We start from the raw sequence: 18,588 nt of genomic DNA, 5'->3' as shown, positions 1-18,588 counted from the left end.
GTACAGTCAAGGGGAAAAAGTTACACAGAATTTGACTCTGCAGCAATCCACATAGGAAGCAGTCCTGTGAAAACTGATGGTACCCCCAAAAGACGTACTTTTTTTCTAGTGAAGGTTCTCTCCTGGTTTAAAAGAATTAAGGTAATCGAAACTGATTACTATTTCTGTGGAATGTGACCCATCCTGGGGCCAAGGGAAGCCCTGGGTTCCCAGGAATGAGATTCTAACATCCAGGATGTGAAAGGTGAGAAGTGTGGAGTGAGATGTGGGTGTCTGGCTCGGGTAGCCACGTCCTGGCTGGGGTCTGCAAGGGCCCCTGTAGAGTGAGTGGAGTCTCTGAACCCTCCTATCGTGCCTCCTTTTCCTGGTATTTTCTAAATGATTCAAAATCTCTCTCTGGCTTCCATTTAACCAGGGAATTCCACCCACCCTCATCTGCCTTTGCTCCTCCCCGCTGTGTCTGGATCTGAGAAGCCAGTGAGCGAGAACCTAGAGAACTGACCCGGGAGTCAGAAGCTGTCAGCCACTTTGGAAAACAGCGTGGCCATTTCCTGAAAAGGTAAACACACCCCTGCCCTCCGATCCAGCCCCTCCACTGCTAGGTACTTACCCGGGAGGAATGAATGCTCGTGTCCACAAAAGGTGTCAGGCATGAATGTCTGTAAGAGCTTTGCTTGTCACAGTCCCAAACTGAAAACAACCTGAAAATCCGTCAATAGGCGGATGGTGAAGCCAGGCACAGAATGTCTACACCACAGGAGGCAACTCAGGGCCCCACAGGAATCACTGCGGACACACACACTGTCCGGGGCAGCCTCAAAATAACACAACTTAGTGAAGCCCAGACCGCTCCAAGGTACCTGCTGTGCGATTCCAGATAGATATACAAAAGCCTAGAAAATGTAAGCCAAGGCCGGGCGCGGTGGCTCACACCTGTAATCCCAGCACTTTGGGAGGCCGAGGCGGGTGGATCACCTGAGGTCAGGAGTTTGAGACCAGCCTGACCAACATGGAGAAATCCTGGCTCTACTAAATATACAAAATTAGCCAGGCGTGGTGGTGCATGTCTGCCATCCCAGCTACTCCGGAGGCTGAGGCAGGAGAATCACTTGAACCAGGAAGGTAGAGGCTGCAGTGAGCCGAGATCGCACCACTGCACTCTAGCTTGGGCAACAAGAGTGAAACTCTGTCTCAAAAAAAAAAAAAGAAAAAGAAAGAAAGAAAAGAAAAGAAAATGTAAGCCGAATCCTCAGTGACAGGAAACAGATGGGCTGTTGCCTGGGGAAGGTGGGAACACAAAGGCGCGTGAAGGAATTGGGGGTGAGGGGTCCTTCATCACTTGATGGTGGTGGTGGCTTCATTGGGGGACACGATGGGTCCTCAATCAGGGATGATTTTGCCCCTCACAGACTAATTAGACCCCTGGCATCTAGTGGATAGAGGCCAGGGATGAGGCTAAATATCCTACAGTCGACAAGACATCCCCCATCCCCCAAAAATAATTAACCCCAAATGCCAGTGGGGCTGAGGCTGAAAAACCTGGGTGTATACATGTTTCACAAATTACATAATTGTACACTATTTATTTATTTATTTATTTATTTTGAGACAGAGTCTTGGTCTGTCACCAAGGCTGGAGTGTAGTGGTGCAATCTTGGCTCACTGAAACCTGCGGCCCCTGGGTTCAAGTGATCCTTCTGCCTCAGCCTCGCAAGTAGCTGGGACCACAGGCATGTGCCACCATGTCCCGGCTAATTTTGTATTTTCAGTAGAGACAGGGTTTCGCCACGTTGGCCAGGCTGGTCTCGAACTCCTGACCTCAGGGGATCCACCCACCTCGGCCTCCCAAAGTGCTGGGTTTACAGGCGTGAGCCACTGCAACGGGCCCAGAATTGCACGCTTAAAACATGGGCAGATTACTGTACGTCAATTATACATCAATAAAATTGTAAAATCAGTGAAATCTCAGCCTTGCCATTTGCTGGATGCGTGACATTGGGTAACTCACGTCCCCTCTCTTGGCCTGTTTCCACTCTGAAAATATGAAGGAGTGGGTAATAACGTTTCTTTCCCAGAGCTTCTGAACATTCAGTGAGATCCTGAGATGTGAGCCAAATACTAGGTAAATAAGAATATGCATTGATGTCTAGACGCACTTCTGGTTCCCTCTGCGGCCATTGGAACTGACTTCAGCTGTCAGGTGAGCCACTTGGCAACACCATCCATGGAAAATACATTTAGACCGAATGCAGAATGCAAGTCCTTAGAGACAGCAGAAGACTGAGTAGAATGGCCCCTGGATTTTAGGTAACAGTGCCAGGCCCGTGGGGCAGGAAAGGAAACATTGGACAGAGGCTGGAACTCACTTTGCCTGTGGGGAACAGGGACCTTGAAGTGACCTTGAGGCCTGGCTTTCAGCCTGACCCCAACAGGAAATATGACTCTCATATGATTTATTTAAAAATACAAAACATTCATACATCATCATTATTATTATTTTGCCAAGGTTATCATTCACTGGGTTTCAGCCACAAAAACACTCAGGAAAATTGAAGAGACTCGAAGTTCTTAAATCAGAGCCCACCTCTTCCAGGCCACCCTCAAGTTTGGGCTTGGTGCCTGGTGAGGCCGTTTGGAGGATTATGAATGGTGCACATTTTTACAATTTAGCTGGATACCCAGTAATCATGGCATTATCCTCGCTGGGGCCCGTCCCCATCCCCCTCTTCATTCAATTGCACCTTGAGGAAGATAAATAGGAGAGCAGCTTAGGAAACAGGAATGAGAGTCCTCAATCACCTCTTTGTTCGCTCTGACCACTGGGCGAGACAGAGAGAGTGACTCTGGCAGCAGGAACACACCACCTTTGTCTCACGCGTGGCTCCAGGGCCTTTTGGAATCCAGTGGCTGAGGAAGGTGGATTCTTCCCCACTGGAGCAGCCTGGAGCATCTCCAGGCACCCTTGGGTCCCAGGGTTAGCTAAGAGACAGCCGGGGCATTGCTGGGGCACAGCTGGGGCATAGCTGGGGCACAGTCAGAGCATTGCCGGGGCACAGCGGGAAATGTACATGCAGCTTCTGGTCTCGTTCATTTAATGGCTTTTTCCCAAATGATGGCAGCAGCGCCAGAGAGCAGGTGGAGAAGACAGCAGGGGTGGGGGTGGCTTCCAGGGAAGTCTAGGAGGCCCCGGACTGTGGTGCCCAGGAATGAAGGGCTGTGTGGGGCCTCACTTCTGACCATGCCTTGTACCCACCCCGCGAGGACACTTCTCTGCTGCAGAGTGAACCCCACGGGCCTCGGGTTGGCAGGGAAGGCTGTCAGCTTGGCCCCATCTCTGGGGCTCCTCCTCGAGCTTGGGACACCCCATGGTTTGTGCTCTGTGCTCCCGGGGAACCACATGCGCCCTGGGGCATCCTGTCTTTGCCGATGGCGTTCCCTCTGCTGAGGGTGCTGTTCCCAGTCTCCAGGCAAGTCCAACCCTGCAGAGTCCTCGGAGCTCTTCCAGAACGGTGTTCCACCAAGTGATACCTCCTCATTCCTGAGGCTGGATGACAAACTCATCCCCCGGGCTCCACATAGCTCCCGTTTCCCCCACCACGGCATTGACTTTGGGTGCTGGCCTTGTCTGGCAGGGGTCTCCCTGCAATTAGATTATGAGAGGAGCCCTGCCTTCATCATTTTTGAATCCCCGGCACCAGGCTCAGTGCCTAATATAACCGACGTGTGTTGAATAAACGTGCTCCATAGAGGGTGAACAATGTGGCTTTCCTAAGTGATTTTTCTTTTTCCTTTTTTTTTGTTTTGTTTTTGTTTTTGTTTTTTTGAGATGGAGTTTTGCTTTTGTCACCCAGACTAGTACAGTGGCATGATCTTGGCTCACTGCAACCTCCACCTTCTGGGTTCAAACAATTCTCCTACCTCAGCCTCCCAAGTAGCTGGAATTACACACCCGGCTAATTTTCGCATTTTTAGTAGAGACAGGGTTTCATCACGTTGGCCAGGCTGGTCTCGAACTTCTAACCTCAGGCGATCCGCCCACCTTGGCCTCCCAAAGTGCTGGGATTACAGGCATGAGCCACCACGCCTGGACCCTAAGTGATTTTTTTTTTTTTTTTTTTTTTTTTTTTGAGACGGAGTCTCGCTCTGTCGCTCAGGCTGGAGTGCAGTGGTGCGATCTCGGCTCACTGCAAGCTCCGCTTCCCAGGTTCACGCCATTCTCCTGCCTCAGCCTCCTGAGTAGCTGGGACTACAGGTGCCCGCCACTGAGCCCAGCTAATGTTTTGTATTTTTAGTAGAGACAAGGTTTCACCGTGTTAGCCAGGATGGTCTCGATCTCCTGACTTCATGATCTGCCCGCCTTGGCCTCCCAATACGTGATTTTTCTATATCAAACACCAAGCCAAAACAGGAGGAGCAGAATGGAAGGCTCGGCTGCTTTCAGAGCGGGGAGAGGTCAGCTTCTCAGCGCCTCCTTGCCCTTCAGCCTCTGAGGCTCGTATTGGGAGGAGGGCCCTGCTGACGCTGTTGAGTGCCAGCTGCCTGGGTTCAGAACAGGCCAGGCTGGTTGGGTTGGTTGTGTGTGGGAGAATCAGGAAGAGGGAGCTTGTTCATAATCCAGCTCGTTTACCCAACAAACAATAAAACAGAAGGCGGGATTGTTCGGAGATGCCGGATGGCAGCCATGAGAAAGACCCCACTGGTCTGAGAGGTCTGTGCAGGAATGCACGGAGCCTGGGAAACACAGAGAGGAATGGGGCCTGCGGGTGAGGACGCAGGACAGGTTAAGGACTGGGTGGCACTGGGTGCTAGCTCTGGCAGAGAGCAAGCCGACCGGGGGCATTTCTTTCCAGCCCCGTGGCTGATAGTCTCACCGTGCGTGATGGTAAATTTTATGTGTCGCCTTGATGAGACCGTGGGGGTGCCCAGACATTTGGCCAAGCCTCTGTGTTTGCGAGGATGTTTCTGGATGGGACTAGCATTCGAATCTGCAGGCCGAGGCAAGCAGAGTGTCCTCCCTGCAGAAGGTGGGCCTCACCCCATCCATCAGGGGCCTGAATAGAATAAAAAGACGAGGAGATAATTATTTGCTTCTGCCTGTCTTCAAGGCGGAACCATAGGTCTTCTCCTGCCTTTGGACTTAGACTCAGCAGAAAGAGCACCTCCCCTGGCCAATGCTTTTGGCAGGATTCCAGAATGTGCACTCCTGGAGCCCTGGACCACGGCTGGCTTGGTTCCAGCCCATCTGTGACCATCTCTCCTAGGATGCTGGGATGTTCTGTGGGGCCAAGCTAGGGCCACTTGCCTACTTCTGCTGCAAGGGAGGGGTCAGCCTCCCTTATGGGAACCATAAGTGCAGGGATTGGGGCAGCCTGATTCTCTAGGAGGAACTGCTGCACTCTTTCTAGAAAAAGGAGAAAGGATTTCAGGCAGCCCGAGCTAACAGAGGCCTGCCGTGCACTTGTGTGTTCTGAGGCCAGGCTAGGAAGTGCAGGGCTAAAATTTATGAGAATCAAGACAAGGCAGTGAACGCGTGATCCTTAAAAGGTGACAGCAGGGGCTGCTCGGGGCAGGGAGGGCTCAGCCTGGAGTGGGCCCACCCCGTCCTTGAGTCGTTCCCCGTCCTCCCGTCATCTGACAGGTGCCTGACTCTTTGTTCTTCATCGTTGGGGACGAGGGTGCAGGGGACGACGTGTTCATTTTCCTCTCCTATGTTCCGCTCACGGCCCCCGCACTCCATTCCCCATCTCACGCTGATCGCTTTCCCATTCAGCAGGTTCAATGCACGCACACAATGCACACGCCTCCCTGCAGAACACGGCGTGGGGCTTCCGGTGAGCGCTTCACATTGTAAATGCCACTGTGCCCCGGATCCTACTCAGTTTCACTCAACGCTGTTCTTGTTTGTTGTCATCAAGTTAAAAAAATTTTGGTAAAATACATATAACCTAAAACTGACCATTTTAACCTGCTGGGTTTTTTTTGTTGTTGTTTTTTTGTTGTTGTTGTTGTTGTTGTTTTGTTTTTTTGTTTTTTTGAGATGGAGTCTTGCTCTGTCTCCCAGGCTGGAGTGCAGTGGCAGAATCTCGGCTCACTGCAGCCTCCGCCTCCCGGGTTCAAACGATCCTCCTGCCTCAGCCTCCTGAGTAGCTGGGATTACAGGCGCACGCCACCACGCCTGGCTAATTTTTGTATTTTTAGTAGAGACGAAGTTTCACCATGTTGGCCAGGCTGGTCTCGAACTGACCTCAGGTGATTTGCCTGCCTCAGCCTCCCAGAGTGCTGGGATTACAGGCATGAGCTATTGCACCCAGCCCATTTTAACCATTTCTGACTGTATCGTTCAGGGGCATTCATTACATTCATTCACACTGTTGTGCAGCTGTCACCACTATCCATCTCCAGAACTTTTCATTTTCCCAAATTGAAACTCTGTTCGCATTAAACCCCCGTTCTGTGTTTCCTCCTCCCCCAGCCCCTGGCAACCACCATTCTACTTTCTGTCTCTATGGGTTTGACCATTCTAGGGACCTCATTTAAGTTGAGCCCTACAGCCTTCACCTTTCTGTGACTGATTTATTTCACTCAGTGTGACATCCTTAAACTTCATCCATGTTGTTGCCTGTGTCAGAATCTCCTTATTTCCAAGGCTGAGTGATATTCCGTTGTGTGGATGGACCACACTCTGTTTATCCATTCACCTGTCAATGGACGTTTGGTCCATTTCTACTTTTCGGCTAGTGTGAAAAAAGCTGCTCAGAACAGGGGTGTACAAATACCTCTTTGAAACCCTGCATTTGGTTCTTTTGGAGACAGACCCAGAAGTGGCATTGCTGGATCACGTGCTAATTCCATGTTTAATTTTTGGAGAAATAGCCATCCCATTTTTTTTTTTTTTTTTTTTTTTTTTTTTTTTGAGATGGAGTCTCGCTCTGTCGCCCAGGCTGGAGTGCAGTGGCCAGATCTCAGCTCACTGCAAGCTCCGCCTCCCGGGTTTACGCCATTCTCCTGCCTCAGCCTCCCGAGTAGCTGGGACTACAGGCGCCCGCCACCTCGCCTGGCTAGTTTTTTGTATTTTTTAGTAGAGATGGGGTTTCACCGTGTTAGCCAGGATGGTCTTGATATCCTGACCTCGTGATCCGCCCGTCTCGGGCTCCCAAAGTGCTGGGATTACAGGCTTGAGCCACCACGCCTGGCCGCCATCCCATTTTCCACAGGGGCTGCACCATTTTACATCCCCACCCACAGTGTGCAAGGGTTCCAGTTTCTCCATGGCCTCGCCGACACTTGTTATTCTCCACCTCGTTGACAGTAGCCATCCCGAGGAGTGTGAGGTGGTGCTGTGTGTTATTTTTACTTGTCTCCATGCAGCTGAGGGCGTGTCGGTGCACGCCTAATGCAGGCGGGGTGACACCTGCACAGTTCCATCTGCTGCTCCACGACGTGTTGATAACTCAGTCGCCGACCACTGGACTCTGGGCTGCTCCATCCCTCACTTCCACAAACAGTGTTGATGGATACCCATGCAAGCCCTTCTGGGGAAGATGCAGTGAGAGCCTCTCTCAGACATGCATTCCTCAGCCTGACTGCAAGGTCGCAGCCCACTACACAGCCCAGCCTAAGTGCTTCCCAGGCTGCCATGTGCCAGGTCTCCCTCCCACGGCAGTCCTGGAAGGCTCTGCTTTGCACCAACTTGCCAGCACTTGGCGTTAGTCAACCCTCTAGCTTTTACCAATCTGATGGGTGTAAAGGGAATTCCTGCGTTTTACTTTGCATTTCTCTGATTCCTGTGGGTTCGAGCAGCTCTTCATTGACGTGTGTGTCATTTGCACTTTCCCTTCTGGGAGTTGTCTGTTGGGGTTGGCTTTCTGTCAACTTAAACAGGAGCAAACTTGGTTACTTTTAATTAAAATCAGGCTCATGGCAGCAGGGGAGTTTTACACGCACAGGAAGGTCAGGTCCAGCCCTGCCCGTCTTCGTGCATACTCTCTTTGGTCACTGTTGTGCGGCATGGTGAGCTTGGCACCCGGCCTTGAGAACGCAGCCACAGAAAGGAGTTCACGGGCTGGGCATTCTGCTAAGGGACACAGCTGTCTCTGGCCCCTGCATCCAATTACTGGACTCTCTGCTTCATTGCTCTGGTAGAGCTGCAAGCCTGAGACTCCACATGTTCTTTCAACACTCCCTCGGTGGCCAGCCCAGTGTGCTTTTAATCGTTGACAAGCAAGAGGGTGCCAGAGAGAAGGATGTTGGCTGCTGTTCAGGCATTTGGGGACTGGCAGGAAGGGCTGTTGTCCATGACAGATGATGCCACAAGTGGATTCAAGATTGAGTTTTTTGTTTTGCTATCCATCGCCTCAAGCATTTGTCTTTTTTGTGTGTGTTACACACAATCCAATTATACTCTTTTAGCTATTTTTATATGTACAATAAATTTTTGTTGACTCTAGTCACCCTGTTGTGCTATCAAATGCTAGATCTTATTCATTCTAATTACATTTTTGTGCCCATTAGCCATCCCCTTTCTCTCCTTCCCACCCTCCAACTACCCTTTGCAGCATCTGGTAACCATCATTCTACTCTCTATCTCCATGAGTTCAATTGTTTTAATTTTTAGCTCCCATAAATAAGTGAGAACATGTGAAGTTTGTCTTTCTGTGCCTGACCTATTTTGCTTAACATAATGACCTCCAGTTCCATCCATGCTGTTGCAGATGGCAGGATCTCATTATTTTTGTGACTGACTGGTACTCCACTGTGTATACGCACTGCATTTTCTTTATCCATTCCTCTGTCCATCCTCTTAGGTTGCTCCCAAATCTTGGCTTTTGTGAACAATGTTGCAGTAAACATGGCAGTACAGATATCTTTTTAATATGCTAATATCCATTCTTTGGGGCTTATACCTAGCAATGGGACTGCTGGATCATATAGCAGCTCTATTTTTTGTTTTTTTGAGAACCCACCAAACTGTTCTTCATGGTGACTGTACTGATTTACATTTCTACCAATAGTGTACGAGGGTTGCCTATTCTTCACATCCTCACCAGTGTTCGTTATTGCCTGTCTTTTGGATAAAAAACATTTTAATTGGGGTGAGATGGTATCTTATTGTGGTTTTGATTTGCATGTCTCTGATGATCAGTAACGTTGAACATCTTTTCATATGCCTGTTTGCCATTTGTATGTCTTTTTTTTTTTTGAGAAATGTCTATTCCAATGTTTTGTCCATTTTTTAATCAGATTATTGAATTTTTTCCTGTTGAGTTGTTTGAGCACCTTATATATTCTGGTTATTAATCCCTTGTCAGATGGGTAGTTTACAAATATTTTCTCCCACTCTGTGGGGTGGCTCTTTACTTTGTTGATTGTTTCCTTTGCTGTGCAGAAGGTTTTTAACTTGATATGGTCCCATTTGTCCATTTTTGCTTTGGTTGCCAGTGCTTGTAGGGTATTACTCAGGAAATCTTTGCCCAGTCCAATGTCCTGGAGAGTTTCCCCAGTGTTTTCTTTTAGTAATTTCTTAGTGTGAGGTCTTAGATTTAAGTCTTTAATCCAGTTTGATTTGATTTTTTTATATGGTGAGAGAGAGGGGTCTAGTTTTCTTCTTCTGCATATGGATATCCAGTTCTCCCAGCACCATTTATTGAAGTGACTGTCCTTTTCCCAGTATATGTGTTCTTGGCACCTTTGTCAAAAATGATTTCACTGCAGATGTAGGGATATATTTCTGGGTTCTTTATTCTTTTCCATTGATCTATGTATCTGTGTTTATGCCAGTACCATACTGTTTTTGTTACTATAGCTCGGTAGTATAATTTGAACTCAGCTAATGTGATTCCTCCAGTTTTGTTCCTTTTGCTCAGGATAGCTTCGGCTGTTTTGGGTCTTTTGTGGTTCCAAATAAATTTTGGAATTATTTTTTTCTATTTCTCTGAAGAATGTCCTTGGTATTTTGATAGGAATTGCATTGAATTTGTAGATTGCTTTGGGTAGTACAGACATTTTAACAGTATCGATTCTTCCAATCCATGAACACAGAATATCTTTCCATTTTTTCTGTTCTCTTCAATTTTAATTGCTTGCATCAATATGTTATAGTTTTCATTGTAAAAATATTTTACTTCCTTGGTTAAGTTTATTCCTGGGTATTTTATTATATTTGCAGCTATTGTAAATGGGATTACTTTCTGGATTTTTTTCAGAAAGATTATTTGTTGTTGGCATAGAGAAATGCTACTGATTTTTGTGTATTGATTTTGTATTCTGTAACTATTGAAATTTTTTATTGGTTCAAAGAGATTTCTGGTGGAGTCTTCAGGTTTCTCCAAATATTGGATCATATTATCTGTAAACATGGTTAATTTGACTTCTTCCTTTCCAATTTGGATGCTCTTTATTTTTATCTTTTTTCTCATTGCTCTAGCTAGGATTTACAGTATCGTGTTGAATAACAGTGGTGAAAGAAGGCATCCCTGTCTTGTTCCAGATCTTAGAGGTAAGGTTTTTAGTTTTTCTTGTTCAGTGTGACACTGGCTGTGGGTCCATCATATATAACATTTGTTGTGTTGAGGTATGTTCCTCCCATACCCAGTTCTTTGACAGTTTTTATCATGAAGTGATGTTGAATTTTATCAAATGTTTTTTCAGTCCAATTGAAATGCTTATATGGTTTTAATTCTGTTGATATGATGTATCACATTGATTGATTTGCATATATTGGACCATCCTTGCGTCCCTGGGATAAATCCTACTTGGTCATGATGAATTATCTTTTTAAATGTTGTTGAATTTGGTTTTCAAGTAATTTTTGAGGACTTTTGCGTCAATGTTCATCAGGGACATTGGCCTGTAGTTTTCTTTTTCTTTTTGATGTGTCTTTGTCTGGTTTTGGTATCAGGGTAACACTGTCTTTGTAGAATGAATACAGAAGTATTTCCTCCTCTATTTTTCTGAATGGTTTGAGTAAGATTGGTATTAGCTCTTCTTTAAATATTGTGGTAAAATTTAGCAGTGAAGACATTTGGGTCTTGGGCTTTTCTTTGCTGGGAGGCTTTTTATTATGGCCTCGATTTTATTACTTGTTATTGGTCTGTTAAGGTTTTGGATTTCTTCATGGTTTAATCTTTGTAGATTGTATGTGTCTAGAAATTTATCCATTTCTTTTAGGCTTTCAAATTTATTGGCATATAGCTGCTCATAGGTGCTGCTAATGATCCTTTGCATTTCTGTGGTATCTGTTGTAATGTCTCCTTTTTCATCTCCATTCTTATTTATTGGGTCTTCTCTCTTAGTCAGTCTGGCTAAAGATTTGTTGAATTTTTAAATTCTTTTGTCAAAATTCTTTTAACTTTCTTGTCAAGTTTTGTCAAATTTTTCTACTTTTTTGATATAGGCATTTATTGCTATAAACTTTCTTCTTAGTACTGCTTTCATTGTATCCAATAGGTTTTGGTATGTTGTGGTTTCACTGTAATTTGTTTTGAGAAATTTTTTAACTTTTTCTTAATTCCTTCATTGACCCACTGGTCATTCAAGAACATACTGTTTAATTTCCATGTGTTTGTATAGTTTCCAAAATTCCTCTCATTATTGATTTCTAGTTTAATACAGTGTGGTCAGAGAAGATACTTGGTTTAATTTCATGTTTTTGAATTTTCAAAGATTTGGTTTGTGGCCTAACATATGCTCTATCCTTGAGAACAATCCATGTGCTAAAGAGAAGAATGTGTATTCTGCAACTGTTGGGTGAAAAGTTCTGTAAATATCTATTCATTCCATTTGATCTATAGTGTAGATTAAGACTGATGTTTCTTTGTTGATTTTCTGCCTGGATGATCTGTCCAATGCTGAAGGTGGGGTGTTGAAGTCTCCAGCTATTATTGTATTGGGGTCTATCTCTCTTTTAGCTCTAATAATATTTTCTTTATATATCTGGGTGCTCCAGTGTTGGGCACATATATAATTGTTATATCTTCTGGCTGAATTGACCTGTTTATCATTATACAACAACTTTCTTTGTCTCTTATAGTTTTTATCTTGAAATCTATTAGGTCTGATCTAAGCGTAGCTACACCTGCTCTTTTTTGGTTTTCATTGGCATAGAACATCTTTTTTATCCCTTTATTTTCAGTCACTGTGTGTCTTTATAGGTGAAGTGTGTTTCTTGTAGGCAACAGGTTGTTAGGTCTTGTTTTTCTATCCATTCAGCCATGCTTATGCCTTTTGATAGAAGAGTTTAGTGTATTTACATTCAATGTTATCATTGAAAAATAAGGACTTACTCCTGCCAATTTGTTGTTTTCTGATTGTTTTGTGATCTTTTCTTCCTTCTTTCTTTCCTTCCATCTTCTTTTCAGTGAAGGTGATTTTTTTTTTCTGGTAGTATGTTTTAATGTTTAGCCTTTTATTTTTGTATATCTCTGTTGTATGTTTTTTGATTTGAGGTTACTATGAGGCTTACAAATAATATCTTCTTATAACTCATTATTCTAAACTCGTGAGAACTTAACACAGATTACATAAATAAACTACAAACAAGCAAAGAGAAAACTAACAAAAACTCTACACTTTAACTTCATCTCCCTGTTTTTGAATTTTGTGTTGTCTCTATGTTTTACTATATCTTGAAAAGTTGTTGTAGTTATTATTTTGATATGTTAATCTTGTAGTCTTTCTACCCACAATATGAATAGTTTACATACAATAATTACAGTGTTATAATATTCTGTGCTTTTCTGTGTACTTACTATTACCAATGAGTTTTGTACATTCAGATGATTTCTTACTGCTTATTAATGTCCTTTTCTTTCAGATTGAAGAACTGCCTTTAGTATTTCTTGTAGAACAGGTCTGATGTTGATGAAATCTCAGTTTTTGTTTGTCTGGGAAAGTCTTTATCTTGCCTTCATGTTTGAAGGATATTTTGACTGGATATACTATTCTAGGATGAAAGGGTTTTTTCCCACATATTAAATATGTCATGTCACTCCCTCCTGGCTTGTAAGGTTTCCACTGAGAAGTCTACTGCCAGATGTATTGGAGCTCCATTGCGTGTTATTTGTTTCTTTTTTCTTGCTGCTTTTAGGGTCCTTTCTCTAACGTTGACCTTTGGAGTTTGATTATTAAATGTTTTGAGGTAGTCTTATTGGGGTTAAATCTGCGTGGTATCCTACAGCCATCTTACACTTGAATGTTGATATCTGTCTCTAAGTTTGTAAAGTTCCCTGTTATTATCCCTTTGAATAAACTTTTTATCCTGATCTCTCTCTCTTTCTACCTCCTCTTTAAGGCCAATATTGCTTAGATTTGCTCTTTTGAGACTATTTTCTAGATCTTATAGGCATGCTTTATTCTTTTTTATGTTTTTATTTTGTCTCCTCTGACTATGTATTTTAAAATAGCCTTTCTTCAAGCTCACTAATTATTTCTTCTGTTTGATCCGTTCTGCTATTGAGCCTCTGATGAATTCAATATGTGAATTGCATTTCTTGGCTTCTGCATGATTCTTTTAAATTATTTCAATCTCTTTGTTAAATTTATCTAATAAGATTCTGTGTTATCTTGAATTTCAACGAGCTTCCTGTAAATAGCTATTTTGAATTTTCTGTGCAAAAGGTTGCATACCTTTACATACATACCTTTACATCCTGGTATATGGTTACATACCATACACCAAGATTGTTCACTGGTGACCTTAGTTCGTTCGGTGAGGTCATGATCCTGATACTTGTGAATGTTTATTTGTGTCTGAGCATTGAAGAGTTAGATATTTATCGTACCTTATAGTCTGGGTGTATTAGTCAGTTCCTGCATTGCTATAAAAATATACCTGAGATTGGATAACTTATAAAGAAAAGAGGTTTAATTGGCTCATGTTTCTGCAGGCTTTATAGGAAGCATAGTGGTTTCTCCTTCTTGGGGAGCCTCTAGAAGCTTCCTATCACAGAAGAAGGGAAAGGGGGAACAAGGTACTTCACATGATTGGAGCAGGAGAAAGAGAGAGGGGAGGAGGTGCCATACATTATAAAATGAACAGATCTCATCAGAACTCATTCGCTATCACAAAAATAGCACCAATGGGTAAATCTGCCACCATGATCTAATCACCTTTCACCAGACCTCCACCTCCGACACTGGGGATTACAATCCAACATGAGATTTGGGGTGGGGACACAAATCCAAACCATATCACTGGGCTTGTTTGTACTCATCCTTCTTAGGAAGGCCTTCCAAGTATTTGAAGGGACTTGAGTGATCCAAGTCTTTGGTCACTGCAGCCATATCTGCATTGGCGGCACCCCAAACCTAACACTGTGGCTCTTACAGACTTGTAGAGGTAATGCCTTGGTAGTCTTCGGTAAGATTGGGGAGAATTTCCTGGATTACTGGGTACAGACTTGTTCCCTTCCCTTACTGTCCGCCAAACAAACAGAGTCTCTCTCTCTGTGCTGAGCTGTCTGGAGCTGGGGGAGGAGTGATACAAGCACCCCTGTGGCCACCAACACTGGGACTATGCTGGTTCAGACCCTAAGCCAGCACAGCACTGGGTCTTACCCAAGGCCCACGGTGACCACTGCCTGGCTACTGCTTATGTTTACTCAAGGCCCAAGGGCTCTACAGTCAGCAGGTGGTGAATCCAGGCAGGCTTGTGTCCTTCCCTTCAGGGTGACAGGTTCCCACTGGCTGCGGGGGGTTCCAAAGATGGCATCTGGGAACCAGAATCTGGAGTCAACAACCTTAGGAAGATACCTGGTGCTCTGTTCTACCGTGGCTCAGCTGGCCCTCAAGCTGAAAAACAAAGTCCTTCTCACTGCCCACTCTTCCCTCTCCTTTGCTCAAGCAGAGGAGTCTCTTTCCACGGCCACCACTGCCCCAGCCCTGTGGTGAGTACTGCCTGGCTAGTGCTAGTGTTCACTCAATGCTCATGAGCTCTTCAATCAGCCTGTGGTCAACGCTTCCAGGCCTGTGTCTCTCCCTTCAAGGCAGTGGGCTCCCCCTCTGGCCCAGGACAGGTACAGAAATGCTGTCCAAGAGCCAAGGCCTGCAAGTGGGGCCACCAACGGCCCACTTGGTGCTATACTCCACTGTGGCTGACCTGGTACCCAAGCTGCAAGACAAAGTCCTCCTTTCTCCTCTCTCTACTTTCCTGAAGGAGAAGGAGTCTCTCTCCCCATAGCCACCACATCTGGGAATGTCCTGGGTCATGTCTGAAGCCAGCACGTCTCTGAGCCTCACCCAAGGCCTGCAACAAGTACTGCTTGGATACTGCTGCTGATTATTCAGGATTCAGGGGCTCTTTAGTCAGGTGGTGATGAATCCTGCTAGGACTGGGTCCTTCTCTTCAAGGGAGCAGGTTTCCTCCTGGTCCAGGGTGTGTCTAGAAATGTCATCCAGGAGCTAGGGCCGGGAATAGCGGCCTCAGGACTATGCCAAGCAGACGGAAAGAGTCTCTCCTGGAGCTGTGAGCTACACTGCCTGGGATTGGAGGGTGGGTGTGGCAAGCACTCCCACAGCTGCCCTGACTGGTGTCTCACTAGGTCATGTGCAGCCCAAGTCCACTGGCTCTGAGCACAGCACCAGGACTTGCCCAGGAATTACAGTCATTGTGGCCTAGACTTCCTTTGAGTGTATTTAGAACCCCAGAGCACTTTAGTTCACGGTGTCAGGGCTTGCTGGAACTCAGATTTTGACCACTGAGATGGGTGGTTCCCCCCAGCTAAGATTGGTCTAAATGCTCCCTCCATGGGCACCAGCTGAGTTCTGCCATGTGTTGCTTTCTGCTGTGACAGCACAGCATGGAGTTCCAATGCAAAGTCCCATAGTCACTGCATCATACCTCCCCAGAGTGGCCATAGAATCTGCTTTTTTGGGGTAGAGATGGGGTCTCACTATGTTGCCCAGGTTGTTCTTGAACTCCTGGGCTCAAGTGATCCTCCCTCCTCAGTCTCTCAAAGTGCTGGAATTACATGCATGAGCCACTGAGCTTGGCTTCAGGAGATCTGTAGGTCAGGAAATAATTCTGTTTAATACTGTAATGGTAGAGACATGTCATTGTAATGTTTGTCCAAACCCACAGAACATACAACCCTGAGAGTTATCCCTAACATAAACTATGGACTTTAAGTGACGATGTGTCCATGTAGGTTCATCAGTTGTAACCAATGCACCACTCTGGTAGGAATGTTGGCAATGGGGGAGGCTGTACATGTGTGGAGGCAGGGGGTATATGGGAAGTCTCTTTCCTTTCTGCTCAATTTGGCTGTGCACATAAAACTGCTCTTAAAACAAGGATGAGCTGTAGATGATTTTTTTAAATGCAGGATTCACAGGCAATATGAATTCCAAGTAAGCAATGGATAAATGTTTTAGTATAAGTATATCCCATGCTATATTTGGGATATACTTATCTTAAATTTTTTTTTTCTGGCAAGCTTACTATAGAGAGAGATGTAAGAAGAGTCAGAAAACTCAGAGAAGTGGGTATTGTTTCTTAGTGAACCAGGGGCCAGAGGGGTTGGACTAGTGGTTTCTGGCTCTGAGGAAGGATGTGGCCACTTGACTGCCTCTGCTTCCTCTCCCAGATGCAAGGTGCAGGTCTCTGTTGTATACAAGGAGGAGGCCGGAGCCTTGGGCTTTGCTTAAAACAGTCTCAGAAATAGGCAGGTCTGCTGTGTTTCCCCATCCAAGGACCCAGTCACACCTTGCTTAGAAATGAACGGCATTCCCTGGTCCTGTGACAGCATCCCCTGGTCTGGTGTGGGCACCACAGGCATGGCTGTAGGGGCAGCCCACAGGCCAGGCTTTATGGACCAGCTGTCCCAAATTACAGCATTTCAGATGCCCTTTTGGCACCTGCTAATGTTCTCAGGGGCACTGAGGTTTTGGCTGTGGGCATTATGTCAACAATTTAAAGTAGGCATTTTTAGAATCCCATGATATAATTGCTTTCAGATTTAGCCTTTAAAAAAGTTTCTTTGAGCCTACGGTGGCTCCAATTCAGAACAGAGCATCTTCTAAGTCACTCAGTGAGACCCACATTTCAGTAGGGGTCTTATGCCATTTCATTCATTAAGCAAGTATTTATTGAGTGCCTGCTGTGTGCCAAACACAGTCTGAAGATGCAGCAGGAAACTAACCACACCCCTGCCCTCAGGGAACTGACCTTCCAGTGGGGAGAGATCAGCTATAGAAGTAAATAATCAACATGCCGGGTACCACCAGGGATATAAAGAAAGCAGGGTGCAGTAGGCAGGGTACGGCCTCCCAGTGACGCATCCAATCCCAGGAGCCTGCGAATATCTTACCTGATGTGGAAAAAGGGGCCGTGTAGATGTGACTAGGGCCTTGAGGCAGGGAGATGATCCTGGATTATTCGGATGGGCACGGTGTCATTGCAGGGTCCTTAGGATAGGGAGACGGGGATCCCTGACGGTAGGAGATGCGGCAACACAAGCAGAAGTCTATTCAACATCGGACAGAGACTGGAAGACGCTACACTGCTAGCTTGGCCTAAGAGGAAGGGGCCAGGAGCTGAGCCAAGGACCATAGGCGGTTGCTAGAAGCCAGACAAGGCAAGGATACAAGTTCTCCCCGGAGCCTCCAGCAGAACCCAACCCTGATGACCCCTTGATTTTAGCCCAGTGAGACTCCAGACTTTCAGAATTGCTACAGAATAAATGTCTTGTGTGAAGCTACTAAGTTTGTGATCCTTTGTTACATCATCCCTGGGGACTCCTACGTGAGGTCAGGAAGTAAATTCTAATGTTAGTGCAGGGACGGGGGACACGAAAGTCCTGCCTGACAAGGTGACGTTTAAGCCGATGTGGGTAAAGTGTGGCTTGTTCCGCCACAGCAGCCAGGCTGGTCCAGAGCTCAGAGCCCAGACCAACACTGGGGGACGTGACACGGAGGAAGTATGAAGCTCCAGCGGGAACTCCAGCCAGAGGGAGCACCAGGAATGAGTCACGTCAGCCTGGAGGTGCCCAGCCTCAAATGCCAGCATGGCCGCTCACTAGCCCATCACTCGACCTCCCTAAACGTGCTTATTTTGTTTGTTATCAGTTCAGTGAGGTGGCCATAGAATCTGCTTCAAAGGGCCATGTGGTGGTTTGCGTGGTGACTTCCCGCAGAAGGTACAGCCACCCAGGACCTGTGCGTGCAGCCTTGTTTGGAAAAAGGATCTTTGCAGATGTGATTAAGGAAATGCTGAGGTTATTCTGCACGGGAGCGGCTGTACCTCCAGCGTCCTCATGAGAGAAGAGAAGGGAAGGGCAGAGGACACGGAGGGGATGTGATGGGAATGCAGAGCAAACACTGGGGTGACACGTCTACCCTCCCAGGAGCATTGCGGATCACCAGCAGCTACGAGAGCCTGGAAGAGACAAGGAAGGACCCTCCCCTAGAGCCTCCAGAGGAACCAACCCTGTCACACCTTGACTTTCAACTTCTGGCCTCCAGCCAGGTGTGGTGACTCACACCTGCAATCCCAGCAGTTCGAGAGGCCGAGGCAGGCGGATCACTTGTGGTCAGGAGTTCGAAACCAGCCTGGCCAACGTGATGAAACCTCATCTCTACTAAAAATACAAAAAT

The 18,588-nt window shown here is 46.0% G+C and overlaps 1 long non-coding RNA gene across 1 annotated transcript in view; it reads left to right on the top strand.

Moving 5' to 3' along the window:
• Nucleotides 1-18,588, top strand: part of LOC139357406 (uncharacterized) — a 53,222-nt gene that overhangs the window by 25,665 nt on the left and 8,969 nt on the right. Inside the window, exon 2 of the long non-coding RNA XR_011610430.1 lies at nt 416-559. This is a non-coding gene — a long non-coding RNA (uncharacterized lncRNA). The remainder of the gene's footprint in view (nt 1-415; nt 560-18,588) is intronic.

The sequence above is a fragment of the Macaca nemestrina genome, chromosome 12 (assembly GCF_043159975.1).
Source record: "Macaca nemestrina isolate mMacNem1 chromosome 12, mMacNem.hap1, whole genome shotgun sequence".
Classification (NCBI taxonomy): Eukaryota; Metazoa; Chordata; class Mammalia; order Primates; family Cercopithecidae; genus Macaca; species Macaca nemestrina.
The sequence above is the reverse complement of the archived record's forward strand: the minus strand, read 5'-3'. Positions and strand labels throughout refer to the sequence as shown.